This window comes from Monodelphis domestica, chromosome 6, assembly GCF_027887165.1.
Source record: "Monodelphis domestica isolate mMonDom1 chromosome 6, mMonDom1.pri, whole genome shotgun sequence".
In the NCBI taxonomy this organism is placed as follows: Eukaryota; Metazoa; Chordata; class Mammalia; order Didelphimorphia; family Didelphidae; genus Monodelphis; species Monodelphis domestica.
Genome location: NC_077232.1, coordinates 220068072 through 220081910, shown reverse-complemented (window position 1 = coordinate 220081910; position 13839 = coordinate 220068072). Strand labels below are relative to the sequence as shown.

At 32.4% G+C, this 13839-nt stretch overlaps 1 non-coding gene across 1 annotated transcript; it reads right to left on the bottom strand.

Annotated features, from left to right (window-relative positions):
• Positions 1-4173: 4173 nt before the first annotated feature.
• LOC130455318 (U6 spliceosomal RNA) lies at positions 4174-4280 on the bottom strand. Its single transcript, XR_008913232.1, has one exon. It is a non-coding gene; the product is annotated as a U6 spliceosomal RNA (small nuclear RNA).
• Positions 4281-13839: the final 9559 nt, after the last annotated feature.

Here is a 13839-nt window from a genome sequence, read left to right as displayed (position 1 = left end):
TCCCTCAGTTATTACTTCAAATCATATATTTTGTTCCCATACTCATGAAAAGAATTAGCAAAATATAAGGAGAAATCATTGCAATCTTTCAAAAGGCAGACTTCATTTTTCTCTGCCAAGCTAATATTTAAAAAAATCAATCAAATATATTGTCCCCTACTGATAGGTCACAACAGAAATATGAGCTACTGGCAAATATCATTGGTGATTCCTAACAAATTCTGCTTTGTCAAACTCAAATGAGTGATATTAAATATGACTTCTTGTATAATAGACATCTCAAAATATATTACTCTCCAAAAACCTTCTAATGCTTTAAGTGAGAGTTTTCACTCCACTTTCCTCCCTCCCCTTCTCTATCTTCTCTTCCTCTCTTTCCTTCTCTTTCTCCCACCTACTCTTCATTCTCATATTTACCTGGAAGCAAAATGTTGTATCAAAGCTACTATGATCTTCAGAAAAAAAAAAACAACATTCAGAGCCTAACAAGTCAATGACAATTTTTAGCATGTTGAAGGTGTTCTCCAAAAACACAATTTTCCCAAGAAAGTTTCATATTTGCATAATATGGGTGGCCAATAAAATATTTTTTACTAAAAATTTCCTTGTTTCCTTTTTAAAATCGAATTTTAAACATTTTATTTTCACAAGTACATGTTATAATGAAATTAAATAAGTTTTCTGAAATTAATGAGATCCAAATTATCTCCCTCCCATTCTTTTCTTCTCCTTTGCTGAGACTGTAAGCAATTTGATCTGGCTACTTTATGATCATGCAAAATATATTTCCATATTGGTCATGTTGTAACAGAATACACATATGAAATAAAAATCCCCCAAATAAAAACAGATGCAAATAAAATAAAGTGAAAATAATATGCTTTGATCTGCATTCAGACTCCATTAGTTCTTTCTAAGTAGGTAGATAGCTTTTTTTGGCATAAATCATTCAGAAATGTCTTGAATCATTGCTGTTACAGTGTACACCCTGTATAGTGTTCTATATATAGCTTTATCTTGGTTCTATTTACTTCCCTCTGCCTCAGTTAATATGTCTGTCCAGGTTTTTTCTGAAATTATCCTGCTCATCATTTCCTATAGGCCAATAGTATTCCATCACAACCATTTACTACAGTTTCTTTAGCTCTTCCCAATTTGATGAATATCATCTCAATTTCCAATTCTGTGCAAACAGAAAAATAATTGCTTTAAATATTTTGTACAAATAATACCTTTAAAAAATCTCCTTGGCATAGAGATCTAATAGATAGACTACTAGATAAAAGGGTATACACACTTTTATAGCCCTGTGAGCATAGTACCAAATTGCCTCCCTAAATGGTTAGATTAGTTCACAACTCCATCAACAATTAATTAGTGACTGAATTTTGCCACCTCCTTTTCAACATTTATTACTTTTCTTTATTGTCATACCTGCCAACCTGAAAGATGTGAGGTGGTAACTAAGTTGTTTTAGTTTGCTTTTTCTAATCAATGGATATTTGGGACACTTTTTTGTATGAATATAGATAGTTTTAATTTTTCCATCTGAAAAATGCCTGTTTCCATTATTTGACACCGTTCTCTATATTTTTGAGAAATGAGACCATTATCAGAGAAATTTGCTGTAAATTTTTTTCTGAAATTCATTGTTTCCTGTCTAATAATGCTGATTGCATTGTTTTTTTTGTACAAAATCTTTTAAATTTAATATAATTAAAATAATTTTTTTTTGTATCTCACTATGTCTTTCTCTTCTCTGGTCAAAAATTCTTCCCTTCTCCATAGATCTGATAGGCCAACTATTCCATGCTTCCGTAATATGCTAATGGTATCACCCTTTATGTTTAAATAACATATTTATTCTGACCTTATCTTGGTATAGATTCTGAGATAGTGGTCTATACCAAGTTGCTTTCATACTCTTTTCCAGTTTTCCCAGAAGATTTTGTCAAATAGTAAGTTCAGGTCCTCAAAGCTGGGATAGTTTTTAGTAAAAAAATTTCAGCAATAACTTTGCAGTGACTTAGTCTAATAATAGCAACTCTGGTGTGAATAAGTAAATTGATGGCATTATACTTATAAAAAACATAAATAACTTCATTAGAAAACAAAAGACAATCAGTATTCTGTCAAGGATAAGATATAAAGTAAGAAAAGTTATATTAAAATGTTTTATAGCTTTGGTACTTTCATTATTCTCATTAAGATAGTTTGAAATAGTTAATGATTTTATTATTTATTATTATATTTATTATTATTTTGCCTTAATTATTCAGTACCATTAATTGTATCACCAAAGACCAGTGGAGAGAGATAGAGGGTGTGAATATATGAAACATCTTACCAAAGAAGAATTGGTCATGATGTAAGGCAGAATATCAGAGTTCTACACCTAGAAAAGGAGCTGGGAAATAATGTGTTGCTTCCTTGGTATCCTTGTGATGTCAAGGATTCAAGTAGTGCACATAGAAGTGATGTGCATATGGCGAAAATGGATAGATTGCCTGTATGGATTGTTCTCTCCACCCTCTCCCCCCCCCCCCCCCCGCCACCAGGCTCTGCTTACATTAATAACATCATAGATTTAACAAAGTATGATCAATTACATCTCTATCTCTAAATCATGAAGATAAATAGTATCATGATAAATGTATGAAACAAGAATACTTGAGAAAGCTTTATGACACTATCTTTTTATTGTCTCTGTTACATTTTGTCATGAAACAGCACCATGTAATATAGAGAACAAGCTAAAATTTGACAAGGAAAACAAGAAGAATTTGCCTGTAGGGTAATATTTAAAGCAGATGCCTTGTCACCAAGAGGAGAGAGACTTCTTTATAATATGCAGAGCAGTAGAAATGATAATATTTTCATTTTCTTATTGGTTTGTTGGATCATTTCTAGGGTTGGTTGATTTAGAAATTTAAAACCAATTACATTTTAATAATCCTAAAATTTGAGTCATTTTTGAACTAGTCAGATATGCAAACAATAAAATGCAATGTAGTCTCTCCTTCTCCTTGGATGGATCTTCCCAGAATGCCCATTGAAGGAAGGCACCTAGACCAGCCATGTCTCATTCCACTCCATATAGCACTTGGGATTTTTTACACCAAGTCAGGGCTCAAGTTACCTTTGTTATCTCTCCTATTAAAAAAAAAGAACTCCCTTTTCAGCTTCCTTTTATTCCCCCCCCCCCATTAAAATATAAGCTCCTTGAAGACAGGGTCTGATTTTCTTTCTATTTATATATGTATTTTTAGCACTTAGTACAGTATTTAGAAAATAGCAAATAATAAATGCTAGGTGACAAATAAGGTGAATGGAAGAGACAATTCTTTGTCTCTTCTAGCTTTGAGCATCTGACAGGTAATGTCACTAAAGAGGACATGTGATTTTTAATAAAAATAATATCCTTCAAAAACAAAAATATTTGAAGAATGCCTTTTATTTGAACAATAATCAATTTCTAATATACCTTAGTACATTTTTGACTCATTGGGCTTGAAATAACTTTGTGGGGGCTGTTACTTAATATAATACTTTTCTATTTCATTATTTTAGTTAAGACAAATTTAAATATCAACTTTTTATAGTTTGGGAGTTCAGAGTTAGCTTTAGGATCTTTAAAAAAAGAAAATGATAGCAATTATGCCACTCAATTTGTTAAGTATCACAGAAGTAAGTGGCAATTTTTGCAAAATTAGGACAGAATTATTATGGACAGTTAAGACAAAGCTTCTGTTTACCTTGGAGGAAGGTTTAAGAATTGAATCATATGTAATTTATTCCTCTGGAGCAGGGTGCCTTAACCTTTTTGTGTCATGGACTCCTTGGAAGTCTGTTGAAGCCAAGTCAGGAAGCATTTTTAAGTACATATTATATTATAATGTATATATTGTTCAATCAATAAATGAAGTCAATCAGTGGTCATTTATTATTTTTATTTAATTGGTCAACTTAGAACATTATTCCTTGGTTATAAGAATCATATTCTTTCTTTCCCCTCCCTCTACCCCTTCCTGTAACCGACTCACAATTCTACTGGGTTTTACATGTGTCTTTGATAAAAAACTTTTTTCATGTTGTTGATATTTGCACTAGGATGGTCATTTGGAGTCTACCTCCCCAATCATATCTCCATCACCCCACGTAAAGAAAGAACAAAAAAATATAGAATGCTTCATGAATTTATATGCCATCCTTGTGCAGGGGTCATGCTAATCTTCTCCATATTGTTCCAATTTTAGTATATGTGCTGCTGAAGCAAGCACTCAGTGGGCATTTATTAAGTGCTTTATATGTGCGAACAATTGTGCAAAGTGCTGGAGATGAATTTACAAAAATATCAAATTTCATCCTTTGTATCCCTCCCCATTGTATATTTTAAGTGTTTTCTTACTTTTCTTAACCCTAGATATGGCTCTCAGTATTAGAGATAAATCTAAAAGGTAATTAGCTGTTTTTGTTACCAGAATTAAAAAAAAAACTGCCATGTTTAAGGAACAAGATTCCATAGTGGAAAATTATTGAGGAAAGATATTGAGCATCACAGCTGTGCAACAGAGCCATGAAATCTCATTTGCTTTGAAAACATTTTAGCTATTCATCAGAATTAAGCTTTATAGAGACAAGCAAGATATTTTTAGATCAAACCATTGCCTTACTCAATCATAAGACATATGAAATAGGATCAAGGATTTAAAAATTTTAAACAAACATTTGTGAGACTTCTAGATTTAAAATTATTGCTGCATTTCATCATGGGTAATCTTTAAAAAATTGCTCCTTTGATGGGAATGTGCATAGCCCTATGATAATAAACATTTTGGCCAACTGTAAAAGAGGGGTCCATTTTTTAAAGTTAATATGGTATTCTGTATGCAATATATACAATGGAAATGATGTCTGAAACAGATGGCAATTTATCAAAAGGGATACAATGAGAATAATCCACCTCACTTCTCAGTGGAAATGGAATGCCTCAGGGAAAACAATAATTATATATCATTTATATTTTAGTCTACCAAAGGGGGAAAATGAGAAAAGAAGGATGGTAAAGTTGGAGATAAATATTAGCTAGTAACCAAACAGTCACCTTTCACTGAAAAGAGTTCCATATAATGGGAAGGGATGTATCTACTTTATCATTCTAAACCCTTATCCCTTGCTAGGTTTGCCCTATTGCTCTGTGTGTGTGTGTGTGTGTGTGTGTGTGTGTGTGTGTGTGTGTGTGTGTGTGTGTGTTTACTTTAGTCCCTTGTCCTATGCTTGTAATGTGAACTAGAACAGCAGCTTTTTTGAGGTCTGAGAGTGGGAAAAACTAGAGAGGAAAAGGAAATAATGTATTATGGAAATATTCCTGAACATGTGGGCTAAGAACCAACCAGAGAATCTCCAACTTAAAAGGGGTATGTACAAGCCAAATAGTTTTCTGTTAATCTTTATTTAGAACTATTAAACTATTTGGCATTTGCTAGTTCAAAAATTAATAATCATACCTACTGTAGACTGAATAATAATACCAATTATTTATATAAAGCTCTAAGATCTGCAAAATGTTTTTCATATATTAACTCATTTGATCCTCAAATCTCTGTGAATTATATGCTATTACTACTTCTATTTTACAAATGAGGAACCTGAGGCTGAGAGAGATGAAGTGAATTGCCCAGGTTAACAAAGCTAATAAATGCCTATGGATTAATTTGAACTCAGGTTCTTTTAGGGCAGGAATTATTTTAACCTTTCTCTGTACCCACAGAATTTATCATAGTGTCTGCCACACATTACCTGCTTAATAAGTGCTTGTTGATTGAATGACTACTTGGTGCAAAATAGTGCTTAATAAATACATGTTGAATAAATGGGAAGGATTTTAGGGGTCATTTTATCATAGCTCTGATTTTTATTTTTCTCAAATATATGAACAAAATTTTAACATTTATTTTTTATAAAATATTGAGTTCCAAATTCTTTTCTCCCTCTCTCCTCACTTCTCCTTGAAAAAGATAAGCAATTCAATATAGATAATATATGTGTAATCATGTAAAGCATTTATAAATTAGCCATGTTGCAAAAGAAAATGGAGAACACTAAAACAAGAATAACTTTTTAAAAATGTATGTTTCAATCTGTATTCAGACTACATCATTTTTTTCTTGAGGTAAATAGTATTTTCTATTCTAGATCCTCCAGAATTACCTTGGATCATTACTGAGAAAAGCTATGCCATTCACAGTTCATCATCGGACAATATTGCTGTTAGTGTCTAATGTTCTCTCCTGGTTCTGTTTACTTTACTTCGTATTAGTTCTTTTAAGTGTTCCTAGGTTTTTCTGAAAGCATGCTGCTCATCATTGTTTAGCCATATCCTAATTTATGGAAAACCCCTCAATTTTCAATTCTTTGCCACCACAAAAAGTGCTGCCACAAACATTTTTGTACATATAGATCCTTTTCCTTTTCCTTTAATATCCTTGGGATAGAGATCTAGTAGTCCTATTATATATTAGAACAGAGGGCATGTATAGTTTTATAATTCCTTTGGCCACTATTCCAAATTTCTCTCCAGAATGCATAGATCAGGTCACAACTCCATCAACAGTGCATTAGTGTCTCATTTTTTGCACATCTAGTCTACTCCTATAGTTTTCATTTTCCTTTTCTGTCATATAAGCCAATCTTGGTAGTTATGAAGTGGTACCTCATAGTTGTTTTAAATTTCTGGGGACATCTGGGTAGCTCAGTGGATTGAGAGCCAGTCCTAGAGACAGGAGGTCCTAGGTTCAAATCTGGCCTCAGACACTTCCCAGCTGTGTGACCCTGGGCAAGTTACTTGACCCCCATTGCCTAGACTTTAACATTGCCTAGACTTTAACATACTTCTGCCTTAGAACTAATATATAGTATTGATTCCAAGATGGACGTTAAGGATTAAAAAAAATAAATTTCTCTAATCAATAGCAATTTAGTATGTTTTATATGAATAAAGATAACTTTAATTTCTTCTTCAGAGAAATGCCTGCTCATATCTTTTCATCATTTATCACTTGGATTATGACTCATTTTTGTAAAATTGACCAAATAACCTTTATATTTCAGAAGCTTCACATAAAATCTTCCTCAGTTTCCTGTTTTCCTGATAACCTTGGCTGCATTTGTTTTGTTTGAGCAAAAAATTTTTTAATTTGATGAAATCAAAATTATCCATTTCATTCCACAGTAACTCTATCTCTTGTTTGATCAAATAATTTTCTCTTATCCAAAGATCAGCCAGGTAACATATTCCACGCTTCCCTAATATGCTTTTGACCTTATTTTGGTATATATTATGAGAGGTTAGGCTATACCTAGTTTCAACCAAACTACAATGCAGTTTTCTCAGTAATTTTACCCAAATAGGGATTTCCTGTCCCCAAAGATTTGTCAAAAGCTAGATTGATATAGCCATTTATTACTGTGGATGATGTAGCTGATCTATACCACTGACCTACCTCCAAGTCATTTCTTAGCCAATTCCAGAAAATATTTGATGATTCCCACTTTGTAATGCAATTTGAGATCTAGTACTGCTAAGTCAGCTTCCTTCATATTTTTCTCCATTGATTCTTTTGACATTATATAATAATATAAGAAAGTAGATACACTTGGCTTGAGGAGGCCTTTTCACATACACAAATATGTTGTTCCCTAACTAGAATGTAAACTCCTTGAAGACAGGGACTATTTCATTTTTCCATTATATCATCAGCATCTAGCACAGGACTCTGGAAAATAATAGGCACCAAATATAAGCTTCTTGATCCCTCTATACATACACCAAACATTTTAATTGTATCAAAATCTTTAGGTTCAGTGTACTGAAATAGTGTATATAACAATCCATTATTGATTAAACATTTTTGACATGGTTGAGTGAAAGTGCTAATTATTTTTAGCATTTACAAAGATTAAAGCAGTACAATTTTTGTGTGCGATGATCACTTTGGGTTTATGTGTGGGGAGATATAATCATTTTTAAAGTAATGTATTTATTTTGTCAGGAACTCTGTGGCTGATCTAAATTTGTAACTCTTACTTTATGTCTTAATAACTACTCTTAGACTGGCTAGGCAATTGAGGCTAATTTTCTCAGGATCACACAGTTAGGAAGCGTCTGAGGCCAGATTTAGACCCAGGTCCTCTCCCCTCCAGAACTGGCTCTTTATACATTGTGCCACTTAGCTCTCCCTTGTGGCAGATATCTTTGTACATCTGACAGTATTATGTTTACCAGTTAATGAACAAAGTGGATTAAATCTGGGGGGAAATAGTTTCGCATATTGAATGATAATGTGTAGAGTTACTTAAGTGACTCAAGCAAGGCAAGTAGTTAAATGGATGGACTAAGTGATGTTAAGAACATCACTTCATGTATTTTTTAAAATCTGTAATGTAAGGGAGTTTGAGCAGTCCAAGTTTCCTTGCATGTATTAACAATGAAATAAAATAATATTAATTCTATGAATCTAGGGTAGTTAAACTGTGTTGATATGGGGCAAAGTTAGATGTGTGGTAAATGGGCATAGTGGTAAAATACTGGGAAAATATCTGAATAGCTTCTGCAACAGTCTGGTTGTTTATTCCCTAACCAGAGAAATTAGCTGTATTATACTAAGGAATATTGTTATATTAATTTATACTATTTATTTATTTATTTATGCTATTTAATTATAGCACGAGATGAAGGGTGAAAATGAAAAAATATATAGATTAACCTCAATAATTTTATTTTTTAAATTTCTTATTTACAATGCTGTAATTTCTGTATCTCCTAAAGTAGATTTTTAAAAAAATGCTTTATAAACATTGGGCAAATAACGCCAATGATTATTTTCCCATAATGAAAGTAGCAAGAACATTATCCAGAAAGTTTCTTTTTCTGTGCATCAGCAATGACTTGTTGATATATTAGGCAGTGGTTTTATATTTCATATATTCACATAATAACAGAACCCACAGAATTAATTACTAAAATATTGAGTTTTGCCCAAGTTACAATGGAAGTTTTTTGAGAGCAGAGACTTTAATTTTCCTCTTTTTATTCTCAATCTGTCTAGGACAGATCATGGTAAATGTGACAAATTAATATTTTCGATTGACTATGATTTTGAACAATGAACTATTATAAACAAAGGATGTATTTTACCTTCAGTTTTCTTTAAGGACACAAGCAAAGTACTCTTTGAGAGTGTATAAGGGAGAGAGTTTTCTAATTTTTGTCCTTAGGTTCTTTAAACTGCTAACTATCATAGAAAATGACATTACTAAAACTACTTCAAAATTTTTCCATTGCATAGGGGCATAGAATGTCAATTCAGAAAGCAACTTAGATGTCAGTTAATTCATTTGTTTATATGGGTTTTTGGTTTGAAGTTTTGGTTTTAAAATTGCTCAATTATAAAAATAAATAATATGGAAATAGGATTTGAGTGATGATATATGTAAATTTGTAACATTGCTTGTCAACTATGGGAAGAGGAGAAAAAGGGGAGGGGGGGACAAAAAGAATCATGTAACCAAGGAAAAAATACTTGGAGAATTAAAAAAAAAGAAAAAAGAAATCAGATAATTCAACTTCTTACCCCTCATACTTTCTTTATTATAACTGAAGAAGTTGTGTCCTTGAGAGGTGAAGGGATTTCCCTAGGGCACCATAGCTGCAATATGCCAGGCACTGGGCTAAGTCATAGAAATACAAAATAGAGAAAAGACAGTCTCAGTCCTCAAGGAGTTTACAAGTTAAGGAAGGCATTCACATGGAAACAAATATATAGATGCTATATATAAGATAAATAGGAATAGGAAATAATTAATAGAGGAAATACTGAGATAATATGGTTGCCTTAACTAAAGAGAATCCTATTTTCTAGAGCCCATTAAGAAAAAAATATTTACTTTTTTGAGACATCATAGATAATGCCTTATCTTTAAATAGTAGGATAAATGAGATGACTTCACAAGCTCATTTTTAGTCATCAGGATAATCAATTATAATCATTTCAGGAACAGAGGGTCTTCAAAAATATGATGCTTGTGGGAAGATCATTTTAAGAAAAAGAGCAGCATTAGACTTTCCCTATCAAGATATCATTTTCCTATTAGTTTATAATTTCTTTCATCTTATTCAGTTTAAGTAATGATCTCCATAGAAAACATTTTATCCATCTCGGGCTTCTTTTGATGAATATGTCACTGCAACTCACACTACAACTCACACATTAAGCAATTAAAAGATAACATTTTCTTTAACAGCCCCCCCCATTTCTCAGACATTAAAATAAATAATACTTTATCTCTGAATTTTATTATGATTTAAAGGTATTGATAGTGGGACAGCTAGGTTGCTCAGTAGAGAGAGAGCCAAGCCTGGAGATGGATGATGCTGGGTCCAAATCTAGCCTCATATCCTAGCTGTGTGACCCTGGGGAAGTCACTTAATCCTAATTGCCTACTCCTTGGTCTTAGAACAGATACTTAGTATCCATTCCAAAACAGAAGAAACTTTTTTCTTACTTTTTTAAATTTAAAATTTATTTAAAAATTTAAAAATTTATATTTTCCATGGTTACATGATTTATGATTCCCCCTTATCCCACCATATCCTCCACCCTCCCAAACCTGACAGTTTCACTGGGTTATACATGTATCATTGTTCAAAATCTATTTCCATGTTATTCATGTTTGCAGTAGAATGATCTTTTAATATCAAAACTGTAATCATATCCTCATCAAACCATGTTATTGATCACATATTTTTCTTCTACATTTCTGCTCCCACAATTCTTTCTTTGGATGTGGATAGCATTCTTTCTCATAGGTCCCTCAGAATTTTCCTGGATCACTGCATTGCTACTAGTAGAGAAGTCCATTACATTCGATTGTACCACAGTGTATTCATCTCTGTGCATAATATTCTCCTGGTTCTGCTCCTTTCACTTTGCATCAATTCCAGAAGGTAGCTTTTAAAAAAAAAAGAGATCAATCCTTTTTATAAACACCATAATCATTTACTAATAAATCATTTCAACACTATTAAACTATCCCTTTGTAATAAAGAAAAACAGATAAACAAAACAATCTGACTGAACTCACATTTTTGATGGCATATATAAAATTTTATTTCCACTGTAATGCATCTCAGTCAGTCAACAAGCAGCTGTTAAATACATACTTTATGTCAAACACTTTCCTAAATTCTGGGAATAAAAAGATTTCTGTTTTCTCAGAAAGTGTAGATTATAGTAGATGAGACAACATGTAGATAATTAGGCACATTTTACACACACATGCACACACACACACACACCTTTAAAGAGAGAAGATAACAGAAAGAAAGAGCAAGGGAGAGACTAAGAAAGAAAGTGAGGGAAAGAGATACAGATAGAGAATAAGAATTGATTAAAATAATCTGAAAGGATCAGAGGTGTATGAGTATCAGAAAAGGTCTCCTATAGAATGTATGATTTGAGCTCTGTATTAAAGAAACATAGCTAAATTAAGAAGTAGATGTCAAGGGACAGTGCATTTTATTCATGGAGAATAGATAGCCACTACAAAGTTAGAGAGATTGGAAAAAGAGTATCATGTTTGTGAACAACTATACAAGAAAGTCATGGTAGCTAGATGATGAAGGTCATAGAGAAATATAAAGTATAAGAATTCCAGAAAGGTAGGAAGGAACCACAATGCGGAAGGATTTCAATGGCAGAGGACTGTATATTTCATCTTTGAGATAATAGGGAACCTCTGCAACTCACCACAAATGAGTAACATAGTTAGACCTCTGGTTTAGGAAATGCACCTTAGCAACTGAGTAAAGGGTGGATTGGAATGGGGAGAAACTTGAAGATTGAATAAACACCATTACACTTACCAATTAAGAGATGATTATGACATTAAAGAAGATGGTGCTAGTTTTATGATTAAGTCAGATTACAGATATTAAAGTAAAAGGAGAGGAAGTGGAATCATAGAGTCTTTCCCCCCCTTATATTTCTCCTTGAGGTTATAGGTCTTCTTTTATCTCCAAATTAATTTTATTCATTTGTCCAGTTCCACAAAGTTACCTTTTATTAGATTGTTTGGCACAGCACTAAATATGAATAAATTAATTTTCTGTATTTCTATATTTAAAAATTGTCAAAGATCAGTCACAAACAATAAAAATCTCCATTTTTATAGGTTATTTATAGAATTTCTTTTTAGGTATATTATTATAAATATTGAGTATGTCTTTATAGGTTATCTCTCAAATATTTTGTGAATATTATAATTGTTATAAATTGAAGTTATATCTCTATTATTTCTTTCTGCATTAAAATTTTGTACTTAAGTTATCATGTTTATGGATTTATTTTTGCCTACTGCTTTACTAGTACTACTAGTACTATTACTTCTACTTTGCTATTGTTTTAAATAGATTTACTCCTGATGCTCTAAGGTTTTCTAGGGCAATAAGCAAATAGGTACAATTTTCAACTCATAAATATCTATATATTTAATTTTTTATTTGGTGATTTCTTCAGGAAGAATTTTGAGATCATGAAAAAAGGCCAGGAAAGTAAAGAACTCTTATTAGGAAAGATTCTGTTCTTTTCCCATTATAAATATTAGTTCTTGTTTTTTATACATTTTGTCATTTTATAAGCATATATGTATATATTTAATCTTATTAACATACTTTTGTTTGCTTAAGTTTCTTTTTCTTTTCTTTTCTTTTTATATTTTAATTTTTTCTTTAGCTCATTTTATTTTATTTTATTTTTTTAAAATTAATTAATTTAGTCAAATTAGAACATTATTCCTTGGTTACAAGAATCACATTATTTCCCTCCCTACCCTGCCCTACCCTTCTCGTAGCCGACTCACAATTTCATTGGGTATTACATGTGTCCTTGATCAGAACCTATTTCCATATTATTGGTGTTTGCATTAGGATGTTCATTTAGATTCTACATACCCAGCCATATCCTCTCAACCCATGTATTCAAGCAGTTGTTTTCCTTCTGTGTTTCTGCTTCCATAGTTATTCCTCTGAATGTGGATAATGTTTTTTCTCCTATATTCCTCCAAGTTTTTCAGGATCACTGCATTGGCACTAATGGAGAAGTCCATTACATTTGATTGTATCACAGTGTATCCATCATTGTGTCTAATGTTCTCCTGGTTCCGCTCCTCTCACCCTGCATCAATTCCTAGAGGTCATTCCAGTTTGCATGGAATTCCTCCCCTTATTGTGTCTTTGAGCACAATAGAATTCCATGACCAACATACACCACATTTTGTTCAGCCATTTCCCAACTGAAGAGCATCCCCTCATTTTCCAATTTTTTTGCCACAACAAAGAATGCAGTTCTGAATATTTTTGTATATGTCTTTATCCTCATATTTCTTTGAGGTAAAAATACAGCAGTGCTATGGCTGGATCAAAGGGTAGATATTCTTTTGTTGCCCTTTGGGCATAGTTACAAATTGCCCTCCAGAATGGTGGGATCAATTCACAACTCCACCAGCAATGAATTAATGTCCCAACTTTGCCACATCCCCTCCAGCATTCATTACTTTTCACTCCTGCCATGTTAGCCAATCTGCTAGCTGTGAGGTGAAACCTCAGAGTTGTTTTGATTTGCATCTCTCTGATTATAAGTGATTTAGAGCACTTTTTCATGTGTTTATTAATGGTTTTGATTTCTTTAACTGAAAATTGCCTATTTGTGTCTCTTGCCCATTTATGAATTGGAGAATGGCTTGACTATTTGTACAATTGGTTTAGCTCTTTATACATTTGTG